The 18,823-nt window shown below is 49.2% G+C and overlaps 28 non-coding genes across 28 annotated transcripts; all 28 read left to right on the forward strand.

Annotated features, from left to right (window-relative positions):
* Nucleotides 1-234: 234 nt before the first annotated feature.
* On the forward strand, nt 235-353 carry LOC130819665 (5S ribosomal RNA). The gene has a single exon (XR_009044703.1). It is a non-coding gene; the product is annotated as a 5S ribosomal RNA (ribosomal RNA).
* Nucleotides 354-906: 553 nt separating this feature from the next.
* LOC130819667 (5S ribosomal RNA) lies at nt 907-1,025 on the forward strand. The gene has a single exon (XR_009044705.1). It is a non-coding gene; the product is annotated as a 5S ribosomal RNA (ribosomal RNA).
* Nucleotides 1,026-1,578: 553 nt separating this feature from the next.
* LOC130819668 (5S ribosomal RNA) lies at nt 1,579-1,697 on the forward strand. The gene has a single exon (XR_009044706.1). It is a non-coding gene; the product is annotated as a 5S ribosomal RNA (ribosomal RNA).
* Nucleotides 1,698-2,251: 554 nt separating this feature from the next.
* LOC130819669 (5S ribosomal RNA) lies at nt 2,252-2,370 on the forward strand. Its single transcript, XR_009044707.1, has one exon. It is a non-coding gene; the product is annotated as a 5S ribosomal RNA (ribosomal RNA).
* Nucleotides 2,371-2,923: 553 nt separating this feature from the next.
* On the forward strand, nt 2,924-3,042 carry LOC130819670 (5S ribosomal RNA). The gene has a single exon (XR_009044708.1). It is a non-coding gene; the product is annotated as a 5S ribosomal RNA (ribosomal RNA).
* A 551-nt stretch (nt 3,043-3,593) lies between these two features.
* LOC130819671 (5S ribosomal RNA) lies at nt 3,594-3,712 on the forward strand. Its single transcript, XR_009044709.1, has one exon. It is a non-coding gene; the product is annotated as a 5S ribosomal RNA (ribosomal RNA).
* Nucleotides 3,713-4,264: 552 nt separating this feature from the next.
* On the forward strand, nt 4,265-4,383 carry LOC130819672 (5S ribosomal RNA). Its single transcript, XR_009044710.1, has one exon. It is a non-coding gene; the product is annotated as a 5S ribosomal RNA (ribosomal RNA).
* Nucleotides 4,384-4,935: 552 nt separating this feature from the next.
* Nucleotides 4,936-5,054, forward strand: LOC130819673 (5S ribosomal RNA). Its single transcript, XR_009044711.1, has one exon. It is a non-coding gene; the product is annotated as a 5S ribosomal RNA (ribosomal RNA).
* Nucleotides 5,055-5,606: 552 nt separating this feature from the next.
* Nucleotides 5,607-5,725, forward strand: LOC130819674 (5S ribosomal RNA). The gene has a single exon (XR_009044712.1). It is a non-coding gene; the product is annotated as a 5S ribosomal RNA (ribosomal RNA).
* Nucleotides 5,726-6,278: 553 nt separating this feature from the next.
* On the forward strand, nt 6,279-6,397 carry LOC130819675 (5S ribosomal RNA). The gene has a single exon (XR_009044713.1). It is a non-coding gene; the product is annotated as a 5S ribosomal RNA (ribosomal RNA).
* Nucleotides 6,398-6,950: 553 nt separating this feature from the next.
* On the forward strand, nt 6,951-7,069 carry LOC130819676 (5S ribosomal RNA). The gene has a single exon (XR_009044714.1). It is a non-coding gene; the product is annotated as a 5S ribosomal RNA (ribosomal RNA).
* Nucleotides 7,070-7,622: 553 nt separating this feature from the next.
* On the forward strand, nt 7,623-7,741 carry LOC130819678 (5S ribosomal RNA). Its single transcript, XR_009044716.1, has one exon. It is a non-coding gene; the product is annotated as a 5S ribosomal RNA (ribosomal RNA).
* Nucleotides 7,742-8,294: 553 nt separating this feature from the next.
* Nucleotides 8,295-8,413, forward strand: LOC130819679 (5S ribosomal RNA). Its single transcript, XR_009044717.1, has one exon. It is a non-coding gene; the product is annotated as a 5S ribosomal RNA (ribosomal RNA).
* A 553-nt stretch (nt 8,414-8,966) lies between these two features.
* On the forward strand, nt 8,967-9,085 carry LOC130819680 (5S ribosomal RNA). The gene has a single exon (XR_009044718.1). It is a non-coding gene; the product is annotated as a 5S ribosomal RNA (ribosomal RNA).
* A 551-nt stretch (nt 9,086-9,636) lies between these two features.
* Nucleotides 9,637-9,755, forward strand: LOC130819681 (5S ribosomal RNA). The gene has a single exon (XR_009044719.1). It is a non-coding gene; the product is annotated as a 5S ribosomal RNA (ribosomal RNA).
* A 553-nt stretch (nt 9,756-10,308) lies between these two features.
* LOC130819682 (5S ribosomal RNA) lies at nt 10,309-10,427 on the forward strand. The gene has a single exon (XR_009044720.1). It is a non-coding gene; the product is annotated as a 5S ribosomal RNA (ribosomal RNA).
* Nucleotides 10,428-10,980: 553 nt separating this feature from the next.
* Nucleotides 10,981-11,099, forward strand: LOC130819684 (5S ribosomal RNA). The gene has a single exon (XR_009044722.1). It is a non-coding gene; the product is annotated as a 5S ribosomal RNA (ribosomal RNA).
* Nucleotides 11,100-11,652: 553 nt separating this feature from the next.
* LOC130819686 (5S ribosomal RNA) lies at nt 11,653-11,771 on the forward strand. The gene has a single exon (XR_009044723.1). It is a non-coding gene; the product is annotated as a 5S ribosomal RNA (ribosomal RNA).
* Nucleotides 11,772-12,324: 553 nt separating this feature from the next.
* Nucleotides 12,325-12,443, forward strand: LOC130819687 (5S ribosomal RNA). The gene has a single exon (XR_009044724.1). It is a non-coding gene; the product is annotated as a 5S ribosomal RNA (ribosomal RNA).
* Nucleotides 12,444-12,997: 554 nt separating this feature from the next.
* On the forward strand, nt 12,998-13,116 carry LOC130819688 (5S ribosomal RNA). The gene has a single exon (XR_009044725.1). It is a non-coding gene; the product is annotated as a 5S ribosomal RNA (ribosomal RNA).
* A 553-nt stretch (nt 13,117-13,669) lies between these two features.
* On the forward strand, nt 13,670-13,788 carry LOC130819689 (5S ribosomal RNA). Its single transcript, XR_009044726.1, has one exon. It is a non-coding gene; the product is annotated as a 5S ribosomal RNA (ribosomal RNA).
* A 553-nt stretch (nt 13,789-14,341) lies between these two features.
* Nucleotides 14,342-14,460, forward strand: LOC130819691 (5S ribosomal RNA). Its single transcript, XR_009044728.1, has one exon. It is a non-coding gene; the product is annotated as a 5S ribosomal RNA (ribosomal RNA).
* A 553-nt stretch (nt 14,461-15,013) lies between these two features.
* LOC130819692 (5S ribosomal RNA) lies at nt 15,014-15,132 on the forward strand. The gene has a single exon (XR_009044729.1). It is a non-coding gene; the product is annotated as a 5S ribosomal RNA (ribosomal RNA).
* Nucleotides 15,133-15,684: 552 nt separating this feature from the next.
* Nucleotides 15,685-15,803, forward strand: LOC130819693 (5S ribosomal RNA). Its single transcript, XR_009044730.1, has one exon. It is a non-coding gene; the product is annotated as a 5S ribosomal RNA (ribosomal RNA).
* A 553-nt stretch (nt 15,804-16,356) lies between these two features.
* LOC130819694 (5S ribosomal RNA) lies at nt 16,357-16,475 on the forward strand. The gene has a single exon (XR_009044731.1). It is a non-coding gene; the product is annotated as a 5S ribosomal RNA (ribosomal RNA).
* Nucleotides 16,476-17,028: 553 nt separating this feature from the next.
* LOC130819695 (5S ribosomal RNA) lies at nt 17,029-17,147 on the forward strand. The gene has a single exon (XR_009044732.1). It is a non-coding gene; the product is annotated as a 5S ribosomal RNA (ribosomal RNA).
* A 553-nt stretch (nt 17,148-17,700) lies between these two features.
* Nucleotides 17,701-17,819, forward strand: LOC130819696 (5S ribosomal RNA). Its single transcript, XR_009044733.1, has one exon. It is a non-coding gene; the product is annotated as a 5S ribosomal RNA (ribosomal RNA).
* Nucleotides 17,820-18,371: 552 nt separating this feature from the next.
* On the forward strand, nt 18,372-18,490 carry LOC130819697 (5S ribosomal RNA). The gene has a single exon (XR_009044734.1). It is a non-coding gene; the product is annotated as a 5S ribosomal RNA (ribosomal RNA).
* The last annotated feature ends 333 nt before the right edge of the window (nt 18,491-18,823 follow it).

An 18,823-nucleotide genomic window follows, 5' to 3' on the forward strand; every position in this document is an offset into this window, starting at 1 on the left:
CGCGGATTTCTCAAATATTTTGTCGCTTTTTTGTTGCGAGTTCACCTGGCTTTTAAAGCCGGCGGACTCTTTTGTGAATCGGACAATACCGGGAGGGTGAAAAACGGTATTCGGGAAGGAGAAGGCTCGAAATAGGGGTCTCGGCTGCGAATTTACGAGCTTTGGAATGCTCTGGTTTTTTTTTTTTTTTTGGGCGGCATTGCGCATGTAAACAAATTGCTACGGTGAATGAACGGGTGCGATCATACCAGCACTAATGCACCGGATCCCATCAGAACTCCGCAGTTAAGCGTGCTTGGGCGAGAGTAGTACTAGGATGGGTGACCTCCTGGGAAGTCCTCGTGTTGCACCCCTTTTTCCCTCCTTTTTTTTTTTAATTTTTCTTATCTGTTTCCGCTGCACTTGAGCAGAAGGCATTTCAGTGGTTATCGTAGTATACTCCATGGAAGTAATTTTATTTATAAAAATATAACTCGCAACCGGGTCCCGACCTCGAATTTACGGGCACTCGAAAGATAGGACCCGTCGAGGCGGGTCGATGCGCATACGAACGAATTGTCCGAAAGAGGCGTGCGTCGGTGCGTTCGTGTAAGCGGAAATTGCACCGGGTCCCGTCGGAAGTCCCCGCGGAAGCGCGCCCGGCATGGATGGCCTCTTGATTTCCAAGTGTTGCGCGGATTTCTCAAATATTTTGTCGCTTTTTTGTTGCGAGTTCACCTGGCTTTTAAAGCCGGCGGACTCTTTTGTGAATCGGACAATACCGGGAGGGTGAAAAACGGTATTTGGGAAGGAGAAGGCTCGAAATAGGGGTCTCGGCTGCGAATTTACGAGCTTTGGAATGCTCTGGTTTTTTTTTTTTTTTTGGGCGGCATTGCGCATGTAAACAAATTGCTACGGTGAATGAACGGGTGCGATCATACCAGCACTAATGCACCGGATCCCATCAGAACTCCGCAGTTAAGCGTGCTTGGGCGAGAGTAGTACTAGGATGGGTGACCTCCTGGGAAGTCCTCGTGTTGCACCCCTTTTTCCCTCCTTTTTTTTTTTAATTTTTCTTATCTGTTTCCGCTGCACTTGAGCAGAAGGCATTTCAGTGGTTATCGTAGTATACTCCATGGAAGTAATTTTATTTATAAAAATATAACTCGCAACCGGGTCCCGACCTCGAATTTACGGGCACTCGAAAGATAGGACCCGTCGAGGCGGGTCGATGCGCATACGAACGAATTGTCCGAAAGAGGCGTGCGTCGGTGCGTTCGTGTAAGCGGAAATTGCACCGGGTCCCGTCGGAAGTCCCCGCGGAAGCGCGCCCGGCATGGATGGCCTCTTGATTTCCAAGTGTTGCGCGGATTTCTCATATATTTTGTCGCTTTTTTGTTGCGAGTTCACCTGGCTTTTAAAGCCGGCGGACTCTTTTGTGAATCGGACAATACCGGGAGGGTGAAAAACGGTATTCGGGAAGGAGAAGGCTCGAAATAGGGGTCTCGGCTGCGAATTTACGAGCTTTGGAATGCTCTGGTTTTTTTTTTTTTTTTGGGCGGCATTGCGCATGTAAACAAATTGCTACGGTGAATGAACGGGTGCGATCATACCAGCACTAATGCACCGGATCCCATCAGAACTCCGCAGTTAAGCGTGCTTGGGCGAGAGTAGTACTAGGATGGGTGACCTCCTGGGAAGTCCTCGTGTTGCACCCCTTTTTCCCTCCTTTTTTTTTTTAATTTTTCTTATCTGTTTCCGCTGCACTTGAGCAGAAGGCATTTCAGTGGTTATCGTAGTATACTCCATGGAAGTAATTTTATTTATAAAAATATAACTCGCAACCGGGTCCCGACCTCGAATTTACGGGCACTCGAAAGATAGGACCCGTCGAGGCGGGTCGATGCGCATACGAACGAATTGTCCGAAAGAGGCGTGCGTCGGTGCGTTCGTGTAAGCGGAAATTGCACCGGGTCCCGTCGGAAGTCCCCGCGGAAGCGCGCCCGGCATGGATGGCCTCTTGATTTCCAAGTGTTGCGCGGATTTCTCAAATATTTTGTCGCTTTTTTGTTGCGAGTTCACCTGGCTTTTAAAGCCGGCGGACTCTTTTGTGAATCGGACAATACCGGGAGGGTGAAAAACGGTATTCGGGAAGGAGAAGGCTCGAAATAGGGGTCTCGGCTGCGAATTTACGAGCTTTGGAATGCTCTGGTTTTTTTTTTTTTTTTTGGGCGGCATTGCGCATGTAAACAAATTGCTACGGTGAATGAACGGGTGCGATCATACCAGCACTAATGCACCGGATCCCATCAGAACTCCGCAGTTAAGCGTGCTTGGGCGAGAGTAGTACTAGGATGGGTGACCTCCTGGGAAGTCCTCGTGTTGCACCCCTTTTTCCCTCCTTTTTTTTTTTAATTTTTCTTATCTGTTTCCGCTGCACTTGAGCAGAAGGCATTTCAGTGGTTATCGTAGTATACTCCATGGAAGTAATTTTATTTATAAAAATATAACTCGCAACCGGGTCCCGACCTCGAATTTACGGGCACTCGAAAGATAGGACCCGTCGAGGCGGGTCGATGCGCATACGAACGAATTGTCCGAAAGAGGCGTGCGTCGGTGCGTTCGTGTAAGCGGAAATTGCACCGGGTCCCGTCGGAAGTCCCCGCGGAAGCGCGCCCGGCATGGATGGCCTCTTGATTTCCAAGTGTTGCGCGGATTTCTCAAATATTTTGTCGCTTTTTTGTTGCGAGTTCACCTGGCTTTTAAAGCCGGCGGACTCTTTTGTGAATCGGACAATACCGGGAGGGTGAAAAACGGTATTCGGGAAGGAGAAGGCTCGAAATAGGGGTCTCGGCTGCGAATTTACGAGCTTTGGAATGCTCTGGTTTTTTTTTTTTTTTTGGGCGGCATTGCGCATGTAAACAAATTGCTACGGTGAATGAACGGGTGCGATCATACCAGCACTAATGCACCGGATCCCATCAGAACTCCGCAGTTAAGCGTGCTTGGGCGAGAGTAGTACTAGGATGGGTGACCTCCTGGGAAGTCCTCGTGTTGCACCCCTTTTTCCCTCCTTTTTTTTTTAATTTTTCTTATCTGTTTCCGCTGCACTTGAGCAGAAGGCATTTCAGTGGTTATCGTAGTATACTCCATGGAAGTAATTTTATTTATAAAAATATAACTCGCAACCGGGTCCCGACCTCGAATTTACGGGCACTCGAAAGATAGGACCCGTCGAGGCGGGTCGATGCGCATACGAACGAATTGTCCGAAAGAGGCGTGCGTCGGTGCGTTCGTGTAAGCGGAAATTGCACCGGGTCCCGTCGGAAGTCCCCGCGGAAGCGCGCCCGGCATGGATGGCCTCTTGATTTCCAAGTGTTGCGCGGATTTCTCAAATATTTTGTCGCTTTTTTGTTGCGAGTTCACCTGGCTTTTAAAGCCGGCGGACTCTTTTGTGAATCGGACAATACCGGGAGGGTGAAAAACGGTATTCGGGAAGGAGAAGGCTCGAAATAGGGGTCTCGGCTGCGAATTTACGAGCTTTGGAATGCTCTGGTTTTTTTTTTTTTTTGGGCGGCATTGCGCATGTAAACAAATTGCTACGGTGAATGAACGGGTGCGATCATACCAGCACTAATGCACCGGATCCCATCAGAACTCCGCAGTTAAGCGTGCTTGGGCGAGAGTAGTACTAGGATGGGTGACCTCCTGGGAAGTCCTCGTGTTGCACCCCTTTTTCCCTCCTTTTTTTTTTAATTTTTCTTATCTGTTTCCGCTGCACTTGAGCAGAAGGCATTTCAGTGGTTATCGTAGTATACTCCATGGAAGTAATTTTATTTATAAAAATATAACTCGCAACCGGGTCCCGACCTCGAATTTACGGGCACTCGAAAGATAGGACCCGTCGAGGCGGGTCGATGCGCATACGAACGAATTGTCCGAAAGAGGCGTGCGTCGGTGCGTTCGTGTAAGCGGAAATTGCACCGGGTCCCGTCGGAAGTCCCCGCGGAAGCGCGCCCGGCATGGATGGCCTCTTGATTTCCAAGTGTTGCGCGGATTTCTCAAATATTTTGTCGCTTTTTTGTTGCGAGTTCACCTGGCTTTTAAAGCCGGCGGACTCTTTTGTGAATCGGACAATACCGGGAGGGTGAAAAACGGTATTTGGGAAGGAGAAGGCTCGAAATAGGGGTCTCGGCTGCGAATTTACGAGCTTTGGAATGCTCTGGTTTTTTTTTTTTTTTTGGGCGGCATTGCGCATGTAAACAAATTGCTACGGTGAATGAACGGGTGCGATCATACCAGCACTAATGCACCGGATCCCATCAGAACTCCGCAGTTAAGCGTGCTTGGGCGAGAGTAGTACTAGGATGGGTGACCTCCTGGGAAGTCCTCGTGTTGCACCCCTTTTTCCCTCCTTTTTTTTTTTAATTTTTCTTATCTGTTTCCGCTGCACTTGAGCAGAAGGCATTTCAGTGGTTATCGTAGTATACTCCATGGAAGTAATTTTATTTATAAAAATATAACTCGCAACCGGGTCCCGACCTCGAATTTACGGGCACTCGAAAGATAGGACCCGTCGAGGCGGGTCGATGCGCATACGAACGAATTGTCCGAAAGAGGCGTGCGTCGGTGCGTTCGTGTAAGCGGAAATTGCACCGGGTCCCGTCGGAAGTCCCCGCGGAAGCGCGCCCGGCATGGATGGCCTCTTGATTTCCAAGTGTTGCGCGGATTTCTCAAATATTTTGTCGCTTTTTTGTTGCGAGTTCACCTGGCTTTTAAAGCCGGCGGACTCTTTTGTGAATCGGACAATACCGGGAGGGTGAAAAAGGGTATTCGGGAAGGAGAAGGCTCGAAATAGGGGTCTCGGCTGCGAATTTACGAGCTTTGGAATGCTCTGGTTTTTTTTTTTTTTTGGGCGGCATTGCGCATGTAAACAAATTGCTACGGTGAATGAACGGGTGCGATCATACCAGCACTAATGCACCGGATCCCATCAGAACTCCGCAGTTAAGCGTGCTTGGGCGAGAGTAGTACTAGGATGGGTGACCTCCTGGGAAGTCCTCGTGTTGCACCCCTTTTTCCCTCCTTTTTTTTTTAATTTTTCTTATCTGTTTCCGCTGCACTTGAGCAGAAGGCATTTCAGTGGTTATCGTAGTATACTCCATGGAAGTAATTTTATTTATAAAAATATAACTCGCAACCGGGTCCCGACCTCGAATTTACGGGCACTCGAAAGATAGGACCCGTCGAGGCGGGTCGATGCGCATACGAACGAATTGTCCGAAAGAGGCGTGCGTCGGTGCGTTCGTGTAAGCGGAAATTGCACCGGGTCCCGTCGGAAGTCCCCGCGGAAGCGCGCCCGGCATGGATGGCCTCTTGATTTCCAAGTGTTGCGCGGATTTCTCAAATATTTTGTCGCTTTTTTGTTGCGAGTTCACCTGGCTTTTAAAGCCGGCGGACTCTTTTGTGAATCGGACAATACCGGGAGGGTGAAAAACGGTATTCGGGAAGGAGAAGGCTCGAAATAGGGGTCTCGGCTGCGAATTTACGAGCTTTGGAATGCTCTGGTTTTTTTTTTTTTTTTGGGCGGCATTGCGCATGTAAACAAATTGCTACGGTGAATGAACGGGTGCGATCATACCAGCACTAATGCACCGGATCCCATCAGAACTCCGCAGTTAAGCGTGCTTGGGCGAGAGTAGTACTAGGATGGGTGACCTCCTGGGAAGTCCTCGTGTTGCACCCCTTTTTCCCTCCTTTTTTTTTTAATTTTTCTTATCTGTTTCCGCTGCACTTGAGCAGAAGGCATTTCAGTGGTTATCGTAGTATACTCCATGGAAGTAATTTTATTTATAAAAATATAACTCGCAACCGGGTCCCGACCTCGAATTTACGGGCACTCGAAAGATAGGACCCGTCGAGGCGGGTCGATGCGCATACGAACGAATTGTCCGAAAGAGGCGTGCGTCGGTGCGTTCGTGTAAGCGGAAATTGCACCGGGTCCCGTCGGAAGTCCCCGCGGAAGCGCGCCCGGCATGGATGGCCTCTTGATTTCCAAGTGTTGCGCGGATTTCTCAAATATTTTGTCGCTTTTTTGTTGCGAGTTCACCTGGCTTTTAAAGCCGGCGGACTCTTTTGTGAATCGGACAATACCGGGAGGGTGAAAAACGGTATTTGGGAAGGAGAAGGCTCGAAATAGGGGTCTCGGCTGCGAATTTACGAGCTTTGGAATGCTCTGGTTTTTTTTTTTTTTTTTGGGCGGCATTGCGCATGTAAACAAATTGCTACGGTGAATGAACGGGTGCGATCATACCAGCACTAATGCACCGGATCCCATCAGAACTCCGCAGTTAAGCGTGCTTGGGCGAGAGTAGTACTAGGATGGGTGACCTCCTGGGAAGTCCTCGTGTTGCACCCCTTTTTCCCTCCTTTTTTTTTTTAATTTTTCTTATCTGTTTCCGCTGCACTTGAGCAGAAGGCATTTCAGTGGTTATCGTAGTATACTCCATGGAAGTAATTTTATTTATAAAAATATAACTCGCAACCGGGTCCCGACCTCGAATTTACGGGCACTCGAAAGATAGGACCCGTCGAGGCGGGTCGATGCGCATACGAACGAATTGTCCGAAAGAGGCGTGCGTCGGTGCGTTCGTGTAAGCGGAAATTGCACCGGGTCCCGTCGGAAGTCCCCGCGGAAGCGCGCCCGGCATGGATGGCCTCTTGATTTCCAAGTGTTGCGCGGATTTCTCATATATTTTGTCGCTTTTTTGTTGCGAGTTCACCTGGCTTTTAAAGCCGGCGGACTCTTTTGTGAATCGGACAATACCGGGAGGGTGAAAAACGGTATTCGGGAAGGAGAAGGCTCGAAATAGGGGTCTCGGCTGCGAATTTACGAGCTTTGGAATGCTCTGGTTTTTTTTTTTTTTTTGGGCGGCATTGCGCATGTAAACAAATTGCTACGGTGAATGAACGGGTGCGATCATACCAGCACTAATGCACCGGATCCCATCAGAACTCCGCAGTTAAGCGTGCTTGGGCGAGAGTAGTACTAGGATGGGTGACCTCCTGGGAAGTCCTCGTGTTGCACCCCTTTTTCCCTCCTTTTTTTTTTTAATTTTTCTTATCTGTTTCCGCTGCACTTGAGCAGAAGGCATTTCAGTGGTTATCGTAGTATACTCCATGGAAGTAATTTTATTTATAAAAATATAACTCGCAACCGGGTCCCGACCTCGAATTTACGGGCACTCGAAAGATAGGACCCGTCGAGGCGGGTCGATGCGCATACGAACGAATTGTCCGAAAGAGGCGTGCGTCGGTGCGTTCGTGTAAGCGGAAATTGCACCGGGTCCCGTCGGAAGTCCCCGCGGAAGCGCGCCCGGCATGGATGGCCTCTTGATTTCCAAGTGTTGCGCGGATTTCTCAAATATTTTGTCGCTTTTTTGTTGCGAGTTCACCTGGCTTTTAAAGCCGGCGGACTCTTTTGTGAATCGGACAATACCGGGAGGGTGAAAAAGGGTATTCGGGAAGGAGAAGGCTCGAAATAGGGGTCTCGGCTGCGAATTTACGAGCTTTGGAATGCTCTGGTTTTTTTTTTTTTTTTGGGCGGCATTGCGCATGTAAACAAATTGCTACGGTGAATGAACGGGTGCGATCATACCAGCACTAATGCACCGGATCCCATCAGAACTCCGCAGTTAAGCGTGCTTGGGCGAGAGTAGTACTAGGATGGGTGACCTCCTGGGAAGTCCTCGTGTTGCACCCCTTTTTCCCTCCTTTTTTTTTTTAATTTTTCTTATCTGTTTCCGCTGCACTTGAGCAGAAGGCATTTCAGTGGTTATCGTAGTATACTCCATGGAAGTAATTTTATTTATAAAAATATAACTCGCAACCGGGTCCCGACCTCGAATTTACGGGCACTCGAAAGATAGGACCCGTCGAGGCGGGTCGATGCGCATACGAACGAATTGTCCGAAAGAGGCGTGCGTCGGTGCGTTCGTGTAAGCGGAAATTGCACCGGGTCCCGTCGGAAGTCCCCGCGGAAGCGCGCCCGGCATGGATGGCCTCTTGATTTCCAAGTGTTGCGCGGATTTCTCAAATATTTTGTCGCTTTTTTGTTGCGAGTTCACCTGGCTTTTAAAGCCGGCGGACTCTTTTGTGAATCGGACAATACCGGGAGGGTGAAAAACGGTATTCGGGAAGGAGAAGGCTCGAAATAGGGGTCTCGGCTGCGAATTTACGAGCTTTGGAATGCTCTGGTTTTTTTTTTTTTTTTGGGCGGCATTGCGCATGTAAACAAATTGCTACGGTGAATGAACGGGTGCGATCATACCAGCACTAATGCACCGGATCCCATCAGAACTCCGCAGTTAAGCGTGCTTGGGCGAGAGTAGTACTAGGATGGGTGACCTCCTGGGAAGTCCTCGTGTTGCACCCCTTTTTCCCTCCTTTTTTTTTTTAATTTTTCTTATCTGTTTCCGCTGCACTTGAGCAGAAGGCATTTCAGTGGTTATCGTAGTATACTCCATGGAAGTAATTTTATTTATAAAAATATAACTCGCAACCGGGTCCCGACCTCGAATTTACGGGCACTCGAAAGATAGGACCCGTCGAGGCGGGTCGATGCGCATACGAACGAATTGTCCGAAAGAGGCGTGCGTCGGTGCGTTCGTGTAAGCGGAAATTGCACCGGGTCCCGTCGGAAGTCCCCGCGGAAGCGCGCCCGGCATGGATGGCCTCTTGATTTCCAAGTGTTGCGCGGATTTCTCAAATATTTTGTCGCTTTTTTGTTGCGAGTTCACCTGGCTTTTAAAGCCGGCGGACTCTTTTGTGAATCGGACAATACCGGGAGGGTGAAAAACGGTATTTGGGAAGGAGAAGGCTCGAAATAGGGGTCTCGGCTGCGAATTTACGAGCTTTGGAATGCTCTGGTTTTTTTTTTTTTTTTGGGCGGCATTGCGCATGTAAACAAATTGCTACGGTGAATGAACGGGTGCGATCATACCAGCACTAATGCACCGGATCCCATCAGAACTCCGCAGTTAAGCGTGCTTGGGCGAGAGTAGTACTAGGATGGGTGACCTCCTGGGAAGTCCTCGTGTTGCACCCCTTTTTCCCTCCTTTTTTTTTAATTTTTCTTATCTGTTTCCGCTGCACTTGAGCAGAAGGCATTTCAGTGGTTATCGTAGTATACTCCATGGAAGTAATTTTATTTATAAAAATATAACTCGCAACCGGGTCCCGACCTCGAATTTACGGGCACTCGAAAGATAGGACCCGTCGAGGCGGGTCGATGCGCATACGAACGAATTGTCCGAAAGAGGCGTGCGTCGGTGCGTTCGTGTAAGCGGAAATTGCACCGGGTCCCGTCGGAAGTCCCCGCGGAAGCGCGCCCGGCATGGATGGCCTCTTGATTTCCAAGTGTTGCGCGGATTTCTCATATATTTTGTCGCTTTTTTGTTGCGAGTTCACCTGGCTTTTAAAGCCGGCGGACTCTTTTGTGAATCGGACAATACCGGGAGGGTGAAAAACGGTATTCGGGAAGGAGAAGGCTCGAAATAGGGGTCTCGGCTGCGAATTTACGAGCTTTGGAATGCTCTGGTTTTTTTTTTTTTTTTGGGCGGCATTGCGCATGTAAACAAATTGCTACGGTGAATGAACGGGTGCGATCATACCAGCACTAATGCACCGGATCCCATCAGAACTCCGCAGTTAAGCGTGCTTGGGCGAGAGTAGTACTAGGATGGGTGACCTCCTGGGAAGTCCTCGTGTTGCACCCCTTTTTCCCTCCTTTTTTTTTTTAATTTTTCTTATCTGTTTCCGCTGCACTTGAGCAGAAGGCATTTCAGTGGTTATCGTAGTATACTCCATGGAAGTAATTTTATTTATAAAAATATAACTCGCAACCGGGTCCCGACCTCGAATTTACGGGCACTCGAAAGATAGGACCCGTCGAGGCGGGTCGATGCGCATACGAACGAATTGTCCGAAAGAGGCGTGCGTCGGTGCGTTCGTGTAAGCGGAAATTGCACCGGGTCCCGTCGGAAGTCCCCGCGGAAGCGCGCCCGGCATGGATGGCCTCTTGATTTCCAAGTGTTGCGCGGATTTCTCAAATATTTTGTCGCTTTTTTGTTGCGAGTTCACCTGGCTTTTAAAGCCGGCGGACTCTTTTGTGAATCGGACAATACCGGGAGGGTGAAAAACGGTATTTGGGAAGGAGAAGGCTCGAAATAGGGGTCTCGGCTGCGAATTTACGAGCTTTGGAATGCTCTGGTTTTTTTTTTTTTTTTGGGCGGCATTGCGCATGTAAACAAATTGCTACGGTGAATGAACGGGTGCGATCATACCAGCACTAATGCACCGGATCCCATCAGAACTCCGCAGTTAAGCGTGCTTGGGCGAGAGTAGTACTAGGATGGGTGACCTCCTGGGAAGTCCTCGTGTTGCACCCCTTTTTCCCTCCTTTTTTTTTTTAATTTTTCTTATCTGTTTCCGCTGCACTTGAGCAGAAGGCATTTCAGTGGTTATCGTAGTATACTCCATGGAAGTAATTTTATTTATAAAAATATAACTCGCAACCGGGTCCCGACCTCGAATTTACGGGCACTCGAAAGATAGGACCCGTCGAGGCGGGTCGATGCGCATACGAACGAATTGTCCGAAAGAGGCGTGCGTCGGTGCGTTCGTGTAAGCGGAAATTGCACCGGGTCCCGTCGGAAGTCCCCGCGGAAGCGCGCCCGGCATGGATGGCCTCTTGATTTCCAAGTGTTGCGCGGATTTCTCATATATTTTGTCGCTTTTTTGTTGCGAGTTCACCTGGCTTTTAAAGCCGGCGGACTCTTTTGTGAATCGGACAATACCGGGAGGGTGAAAAACGGTATTCGGGAAGGAGAAGGCTCGAAATAGGGGTCTCGGCTGCGAATTTACGAGCTTTGGAATGCTCTGGTTTTTTTTTTTTTTTTGGGCGGCATTGCGCATGTAAACAAATTGCTACGGTGAATGAACGGGTGCGATCATACCAGCACTAATGCACCGGATCCCATCAGAACTCCGCAGTTAAGCGTGCTTGGGCGAGAGTAGTACTAGGATGGGTGACCTCCTGGGAAGTCCTCGTGTTGCACCCCTTTTTCCCTCCTTTTTTTTTTTAATTTTTCTTATCTGTTTCCGCTGCACTTGAGCAGAAGGCATTTCAGTGGTTATCGTAGTATACTCCATGGAAGTAATTTTATTTATAAAAATATAACTCGCAACCGGGTCCCGACCTCGAATTTACGGGCACTCGAAAGATAGGACCCGTCGAGGCGGGTCGATGCGCATACGAACGAATTGTCCGAAAGAGGCGTGCGTCGGTGCGTTCGTGTAAGCGGAAATTGCACCGGGTCCCGTCGGAAGTCCCCGCGGAAGCGCGCCCGGCATGGATGGCCTCTTGATTTCCAAGTGTTGCGCGGATTTCTCAAATATTTTGTCGCTTTTTTGTTGCGAGTTCACCTGGCTTTTAAAGCCGGCGGACTCTTTTGTGAATCGGACAATACCGGGAGGGTGAAAAACGGTATTTGGGAAGGAGAAGGCTCGAAATAGGGGTCTCGGCTGCGAATTTACGAGCTTTGGAATGCTCTGGTTTTTTTTTTTTTTTTGGGCGGCATTGCGCATGTAAACAAATTGCTACGGTGAATGAACGGGTGCGATCATACCAGCACTAATGCACCGGATCCCATCAGAACTCCGCAGTTAAGCGTGCTTGGGCGAGAGTAGTACTAGGATGGGTGACCTCCTGGGAAGTCCTCGTGTTGCACCCCTTTTTCCCTCCTTTTTTTTTTTAATTTTTCTTATCTGTTTCCGCTGCACTTGAGCAGAAGGCATTTCAGTGGTTATCGTAGTATACTCCATGGAAGTAATTTTATTTATAAAAATATAACTCGCAACCGGGTCCCGACCTCGAATTTACGGGCACTCGAAAGATAGGACCCGTCGAGGCGGGTCGATGCGCATACGAACGAATTGTCCGAAAGAGGCGTGCGTCGGTGCGTTCGTGTAAGCGGAAATTGCACCGGGTCCCGTCGGAAGTCCCCGCGGAAGCGCGCCCGGCATGGATGGCCTCTTGATTTCCAAGTGTTGCGCGGATTTCTCAAATATTTTGTCGCTTTTTTGTTGCGAGTTCACCTGGCTTTTAAAGCCGGCGGACTCTTTTGTGAATCGGACAATACCGGGAGGGTGAAAAACGGTATTCGGGAAGGAGAAGGCTCGAAATAGGGGTCTCGGCTGCGAATTTACGAGCTTTGGAATGCTCTGGTTTTTTTTTTTTTTTTGGGCGGCATTGCGCATGTAAACAAATTGCTACGGTGAATGAACGGGTGCGATCATACCAGCACTAATGCACCGGATCCCATCAGAACTCCGCAGTTAAGCGTGCTTGGGCGAGAGTAGTACTAGGATGGGTGACCTCCTGGGAAGTCCTCGTGTTGCACCCCTTTTTCCCTCCTTTTTTTTTTTAATTTTTCTTATCTGTTTCCGCTGCACTTGAGCAGAAGGCATTTCAGTGGTTATCGTAGTATACTCCATGGAAGTAATTTTATTTATAAAAATATAACTCGCAACCGGGTCCCGACCTCGAATTTACGGGCACTCGAAAGATAGGACCCGTCGAGGCGGGTCGATGCGCATACGAACGAATTGTCCGAAAGAGGCGTGCGTCGGTGCGTTCGTGTAAGCGGAAATTGCACCGGGTCCCGTCGGAAGTCCCCGCGGAAGCGCGCCCGGCATGGATGGCCTCTTGATTTCCAAGTGTTGCGCGGATTTCTCATATATTTTGTCGCTTTTTTGTTGCGAGTTCACCTGGCTTTTAAAGCCGGCGGACTCTTTTGTGAATCGGACAATACCGGGAGGGTGAAAAACGGTATTCGGGAAGGAGAAGGCTCGAAATAGGGGTCTCGGCTGCGAATTTACGAGCTTTGGAATGCTCTGGTTTTTTTTTTTTTTTTTGGGCGGCATTGCGCATGTAAACAAATTGCTACGGTGAATGAACGGGTGCGATCATACCAGCACTAATGCACCGGATCCCATCAGAACTCCGCAGTTAAGCGTGCTTGGGCGAGAGTAGTACTAGGATGGGTGACCTCCTGGGAAGTCCTCGTGTTGCACCCCTTTTTCCCTCCTTTTTTTTTTTAATTTTTCTTATCTGTTTCCGCTGCACTTGAGCAGAAGGCATTTCAGTGGTTATCGTAGTATACTCCATGGAAGTAATTTTATTTATAAAAATATAACTCGCAACCGGGTCCCGACCTCGAATTTACGGGCACTCGAAAGATAGGACCCGTCGAGGCGGGTCGATGCGCATACGAACGAATTGTCCGAAAGAGGCGTGCGTCGGTGCGTTCGTGTAAGCGGAAATTGCACCGGGTCCCGTCGGAAGTCCCCGCGGAAGCGCGCCCGGCATGGATGGCCTCTTGATTTCCAAGTGTTGCGCGGATTTCTCAAATATTTTGTCGCTTTTTTGTTGCGAGTTCACCTGGCTTTTAAAGCCGGCGGACTCTTTTGTGAATCGGACAATACCGGGAGGGTGAAAAACGGTATTCGGGAAGGAGAAGGCTCGAAATAGGGGTCTCGGCTGCGAATTTACGAGCTTTGGAATGCTCTGGTTTTTTTTTTTTTTTTGGGCGGCATTGCGCATGTAAACAAATTGCTACGGTGAATGAACGGGTGCGATCATACCAGCACTAATGCACCGGATCCCATCAGAACTCCGCAGTTAAGCGTGCTTGGGCGAGAGTAGTACTAGGATGGGTGACCTCCTGGGAAGTCCTCGTGTTGCACCCCTTTTTCCCTCCTTTTTTTTTTTAATTTTTCTTATCTGTTTCCGCTGCACTTGAGCAGAAGGCATTTCAGTGGTTATCGTAGTATACTCCATGGAAGTAATTTTATTTATAAAAATATAACTCGCAACCGGGTCCCGACCTCGAATTTACGGGCACTCGAAAGATAGGACCCGTCGAGGCGGGTCGATGCGCATACGAACGAATTGTCCGAAAGAGGCGTGCGTCGGTGCGTTCGTGTAAGCGGAAATTGCACCGGGTCCCGTCGGAAGTCCCCGCGGAAGCGCGCCCGGCATGGATGGCCTCTTGATTTCCAAGTGTTGCGCGGATTTCTCAAATATTTTGTCGCTTTTTTGTTGCGAGTTCACCTGGCTTTTAAAGCCGGCGGACTCTTTTGTGAATCGGACAATACCGGGAGGGTGAAAAACGGTATTTGGGAAGGAGAAGGCTCGAAATAGGGGTCTCGGCTGCGAATTTACGAGCTTTGGAATGCTCTGGTTTTTTTTTTTTTTTTGGGCGGCATTGCGCATGTAAACAAATTGCTACGGTGAATGAACGGGTGCGATCATACCAGCACTAATGCACCGGATCCCATCAGAACTCCGCAGTTAAGCGTGCTTGGGCGAGAGTAGTACTAGGATGGGTGACCTCCTGGGAAGTCCTCGTGTTGCACCCCTTTTTCCCTCCTTTTTTTTTTTAATTTTTCTTATCTGTTTCCGCTGCACTTGAGCAGAAGGCATTTCAGTGGTTATCGTAGTATACTCCATGGAAGTAATTTTATTTATAAAAATATAACTCGCAACCGGGTCCCGACCTCGAATTTACGGGCACTCGAAAGATAGGACCCGTCGAGGCGGGTCGATGCGCATACGAACGAATTGTCCGAAAGAGGCGTGCGTCGGTGCGTTCGTGTAAGCGGAAATTGCACCGGGTCCCGTCGGAAGTCCCCGCGGAAGCGCGCCCGGCATGGATGGCCTCTTGATTTCCAAGTGTTGCGCGGATTTCTCATATATTTTGTCGCTTTTTTGTTGCGAGTTCACCTGGCTTTTAAAGCCGGCGGACTCTTTTGTGAATCGGACAATACCGGGAGGGTGAAAAACGGTATTCGGGAAGGAGAAGGCTCGAAATAGGGGTCTCGGCTGCGAATTTACGAGCTTTGGAATGCTCTGGTTTTTTTTTTTTTTTTGGGCGGCATTGCGCATGTAAACAAATTGCTACGGTGAATGAACGGGTGCGATCATACCAGCACTAATGCACCGGATCCCATCAGAACTCCGCAGTTAAGCGTGCTTGGGCGAGAGTAGTACTAGGATGGGTGACCTCCTGGGAAGTCCTCGTGTTGCACCCCTTTTTCCCTCCTTTTTTTTTTTAATTTTTCTTATCTGTTTCCGCTGCACTTGAGCAGAAGGCATTTCAGTGGTTATCGTAGTATACTCCATGGAAGTAATTTTATTTATAAAAATATAACTCGCAACCGGGTCCCGACCTCGAATTTACGGGCACTCGAAAGATAGGACCCGTCGAGGCGGGTCGATGCGCATACGAACGAATTGTCCGAAAGAGGCAGCGTCGGTGCGTTCGTGTAAGCGGAAATTGCACCGGGTCCCGTCGGAAGTCCCCGCGGAAGCGCGCCCGGCATGGATGGCCTCTTGATTTCCAAGTGTTGCGCGGATTTCTCAAATATTTTGTCGCTTTTTTGTTGCGAGTTCACCTGGCTTTTAAAGCCGGCGGACTCTTTTGTGAATCGGACAATACCGGGAGGGTGAAAAACGGTATTCGGGAAGGAGAAGGCTCGAAATAGGGGTCTCGGCTGCGAATTTACGAGCTTTGGAATGCTCTGGTTTTTTTTTTTTTTTTGGGCGGCATTGCGCATGTAAACAAATTGCTACGGTGAATGAACGGGTGCGATCATACCAGCACTAATGCACCGGATCCCATCAGAACTCCGCAGTTAAGCGTGCTTGGGCGAGAGTAGTACTAGGATGGGTGACCTCCTGGGAAGTCCTCGTGTTGCACCCCTTTTTCCCTCCTTTTTTTTTTTAATTTTTCTTATCTGTTTCCGCTGCACTTGAGCAGAAGGCATTTCAGTGGTTATCGTAGTATACTCCATGGAAGTAATTTTATTTATAAAAATATAACTCGCAACCGGGTCCCGACCTCGAATTTACGGGCACTCGAAAGATAGGACCCGTCGAGGCGGGTCGATGCGCATACGAACGAATTGTCCGAAAGAGGCGTGCGTCGGTGCGTTCGTGTAAGCGGAAATTGCACCGGGTCCCGTCGGAAGTCCTCGCGGAAGCGCGCCCGGCATGGATGGCCTCTTGATTTCCAAGTGTTGCGCGGATTTCTCAAATATTTTGTCGCTTTTTTGTTGCGAGTTCACCTGGCTTTTAAAGCCGGCGGACTCTTTTGTGAATCGGACAATACCGGGAGGGTGAAAAACGGTATTCGGGAAGGAGAAGGCTCGAAATAGGGGTCTCGGCTGCGAATTTACGAGCTTTGGAATGCTCTGGTTTTTTTTTTTTTTTTGGGCGGCATTGCGCATGTAAACAAATTGCTACGGTGAATGAACGGGTGCGATCATACCAGCACTAATGCACCGGATCCCATCAGAACTCCGCAGTTAAGCGTGCTTGGGCGAGAGTAGTACTAGGATGGGTGACCTCCTGGGAAGTCCTCGTGTTGCACCCCTTTTTCCCTCCTTTTTTTTTTTAATTTTTCTTATCTGTTTCCGCTGCACTTGAGCAGAAGGCATTTCAGTGGTTATCGTAGTATACTCCATGGAAGTAATTTTATTTATAAAAATATAACTCGCAACCGGGTCCCGACCTCGAATTTACGGGCACTCGAAAGATAGGACCCGTCGAGGCGGGTCGATGCGCATACGAACGAATTGTCCGAAAGAGGCGTGCGTCGGTGCGTTCGTGTAAGCGGAAATTGCACCGGGTCCCGTCGGAAGTCCCCGCGGAAGCGCGCCCGGCATGGATGGCCTCTTGATTTCCAAGTGTTGCGCGGATTTCTCATATATTTTGTCGCTTTTTTGTTGCGAGTTCACCTGGCTTTTAAAGCCGGCGGACTCTTTTGTGAATCGGACAATACCGGGAGGGTGAAAAACGGTATTCGGGAAGGAGAAGGCTCGAAATAGGGGTCTCGGCTGCGAATTTACGAGCTTTGGAATGCTCTGGTTTTTTTTTTTTTTTTGGGCGGCATTGCGCATGTAAACAAATTGCTACGGTGAATGAACGGGTGCGATCATACCAGCACTAATGCACCGGATCCCATCAGAACTCCGCAGTTAAGCGTGCTTGGGCGAGAGTAGTACTAGGATGGGTGACCTCCTGGGAAGTCCTCGTGTTGCACCCCTTTTTCCCTCCTTTTTTTTTTTAATTTTTCTTATCTGTTTCCGCTGCACTTGAGCAGAAGGCATTTCAGTGGTTATCGTAGTATACTCCATGGAAGTAATTTTATTTATAAAAATATAACTCGCAACCGGGTCCCGACCTCGAATTTACGGGCACTCGAAAGATAGGACCCGTCGAGGCGGGTCGATGCGCATACGAACGAATTGTCCGAAAGAGGCGTGCGTCGGTGCGTTCGTGTAAGCGGAAATTGCACCGGGTCCCGTCGGAAGTCCCCGCGGAAGCGCGCCCGGCATGGATGGCCTCTTGATTTCCAAGTGTTGCGCGGATTTCTCAAATATTTTGTCGCTTTTTTGTTGCGAGTTCACCTGGCTTTTAAAGCCGGCGGACTCTTTTGTGAATCGGACAATACCGGGAGGGTGAAAAACGGTATTCGGGAAGGAGAAGGCTCGAAATAGGGGTCTCGGCTGCGAATTTACGAGCTTTGGAATGCTCTGGTTTTTTTTTTTTTTTTGGGCGGCATTGCGCATGTAAACAAATTGCTACGGTGAATGAACGGGTGCGATCATACCAGCACTAATGCACCGGATCCCATCAGAACTCCGCAGTTAAGCGTGCTTGGGCGAGAGTAGTACTAGGATGGGTGACCTCCTGGGAAGTCCTCGTGTTGCACCCCTTTTTCCCTCCTTTTTTTTTTAATTTTTCTTATCTGTTTCCGCTGCACTTGAGCAGAAGGCATTTCAGTGGTTATCGTAGTATACTCCATGGAAGTAATTTTATTTATAAAAATATAACTCGCAACCGGGTCCCGACCTCGAATTTACGGGCACTCGAAAGATAGGACCCGTCGAGGCGGGTCGATGCGCATACGAACGAATTGTCCGAAAGAGGCGTGCGTCGGTGCGTTCGTGTAAGCGGAAATTGCACCGGGTCCCGTCGGAAGTCCCCGCGGAAGCGCGCCCGGCATGGATGGCCTCTTGATTTCCAAGTGTTGCGCGGATTTCTCAAATATTTTGTCGCTTTTTTGTTGCGAGTTCACCTGGCTTTTAAAGCCGGCGGACTCTTTTGTGAATCGGACAATACCGGGAGGGTGAAAAACGGTATTCGGGAAGGAGAAGGCTCGAAATAGGGGTCTCGGCTGCGAATTTACGAGCTTTGGAATGCTCTGGTTTTTTTTTTTTTTTTGGGCGGCATTGCGCATGTAAACAAATTGCTACGGTGAATGAACGGGTGCGATCATACCAGCACTAATGCACCGGATCCCATCAGAACTCCGCAGTTAAGCGTGCTTGGGCGAGAGTAGTACTAGGATGGGTGACCTCCTGGGAAGTCCTCGTGTTGCACCCCTTTTTCCCTCCTTTTTTTTTTAATTTTTCTTATCTGTTTCCGCTGCACTTGAGCAGAAGGCATTTCAGTGGTTATCGTAGTATACTCCATGGAAGTAATTTTATTTATAAAAATATAACTCGCAACCGGGTCCCGACCTCGAATTTACGGGCACTCGAAAGATAGGACCCGTCGAGGCGGGTCGATGCGCATACGAACGAATTGTCCGAAAGAGGCGTGCGTCGGTGCGTTCGTGTAAGCGGAAATTGCACCGGGTCCCGTCGGAAGTCCCCGCGGAAGCGCGCCCGGCATGGATGGCCTCTTGATTTCCAAGTGTTGCGCGGATTTCTCAAA

Source organism: Amaranthus tricolor, chromosome 7 (assembly GCF_026212465.1).
Source record: "Amaranthus tricolor cultivar Red isolate AtriRed21 chromosome 7, ASM2621246v1, whole genome shotgun sequence".
Lineage (NCBI taxonomy): Eukaryota > Viridiplantae > Streptophyta > Magnoliopsida > Caryophyllales > Amaranthaceae > Amaranthus > Amaranthus tricolor.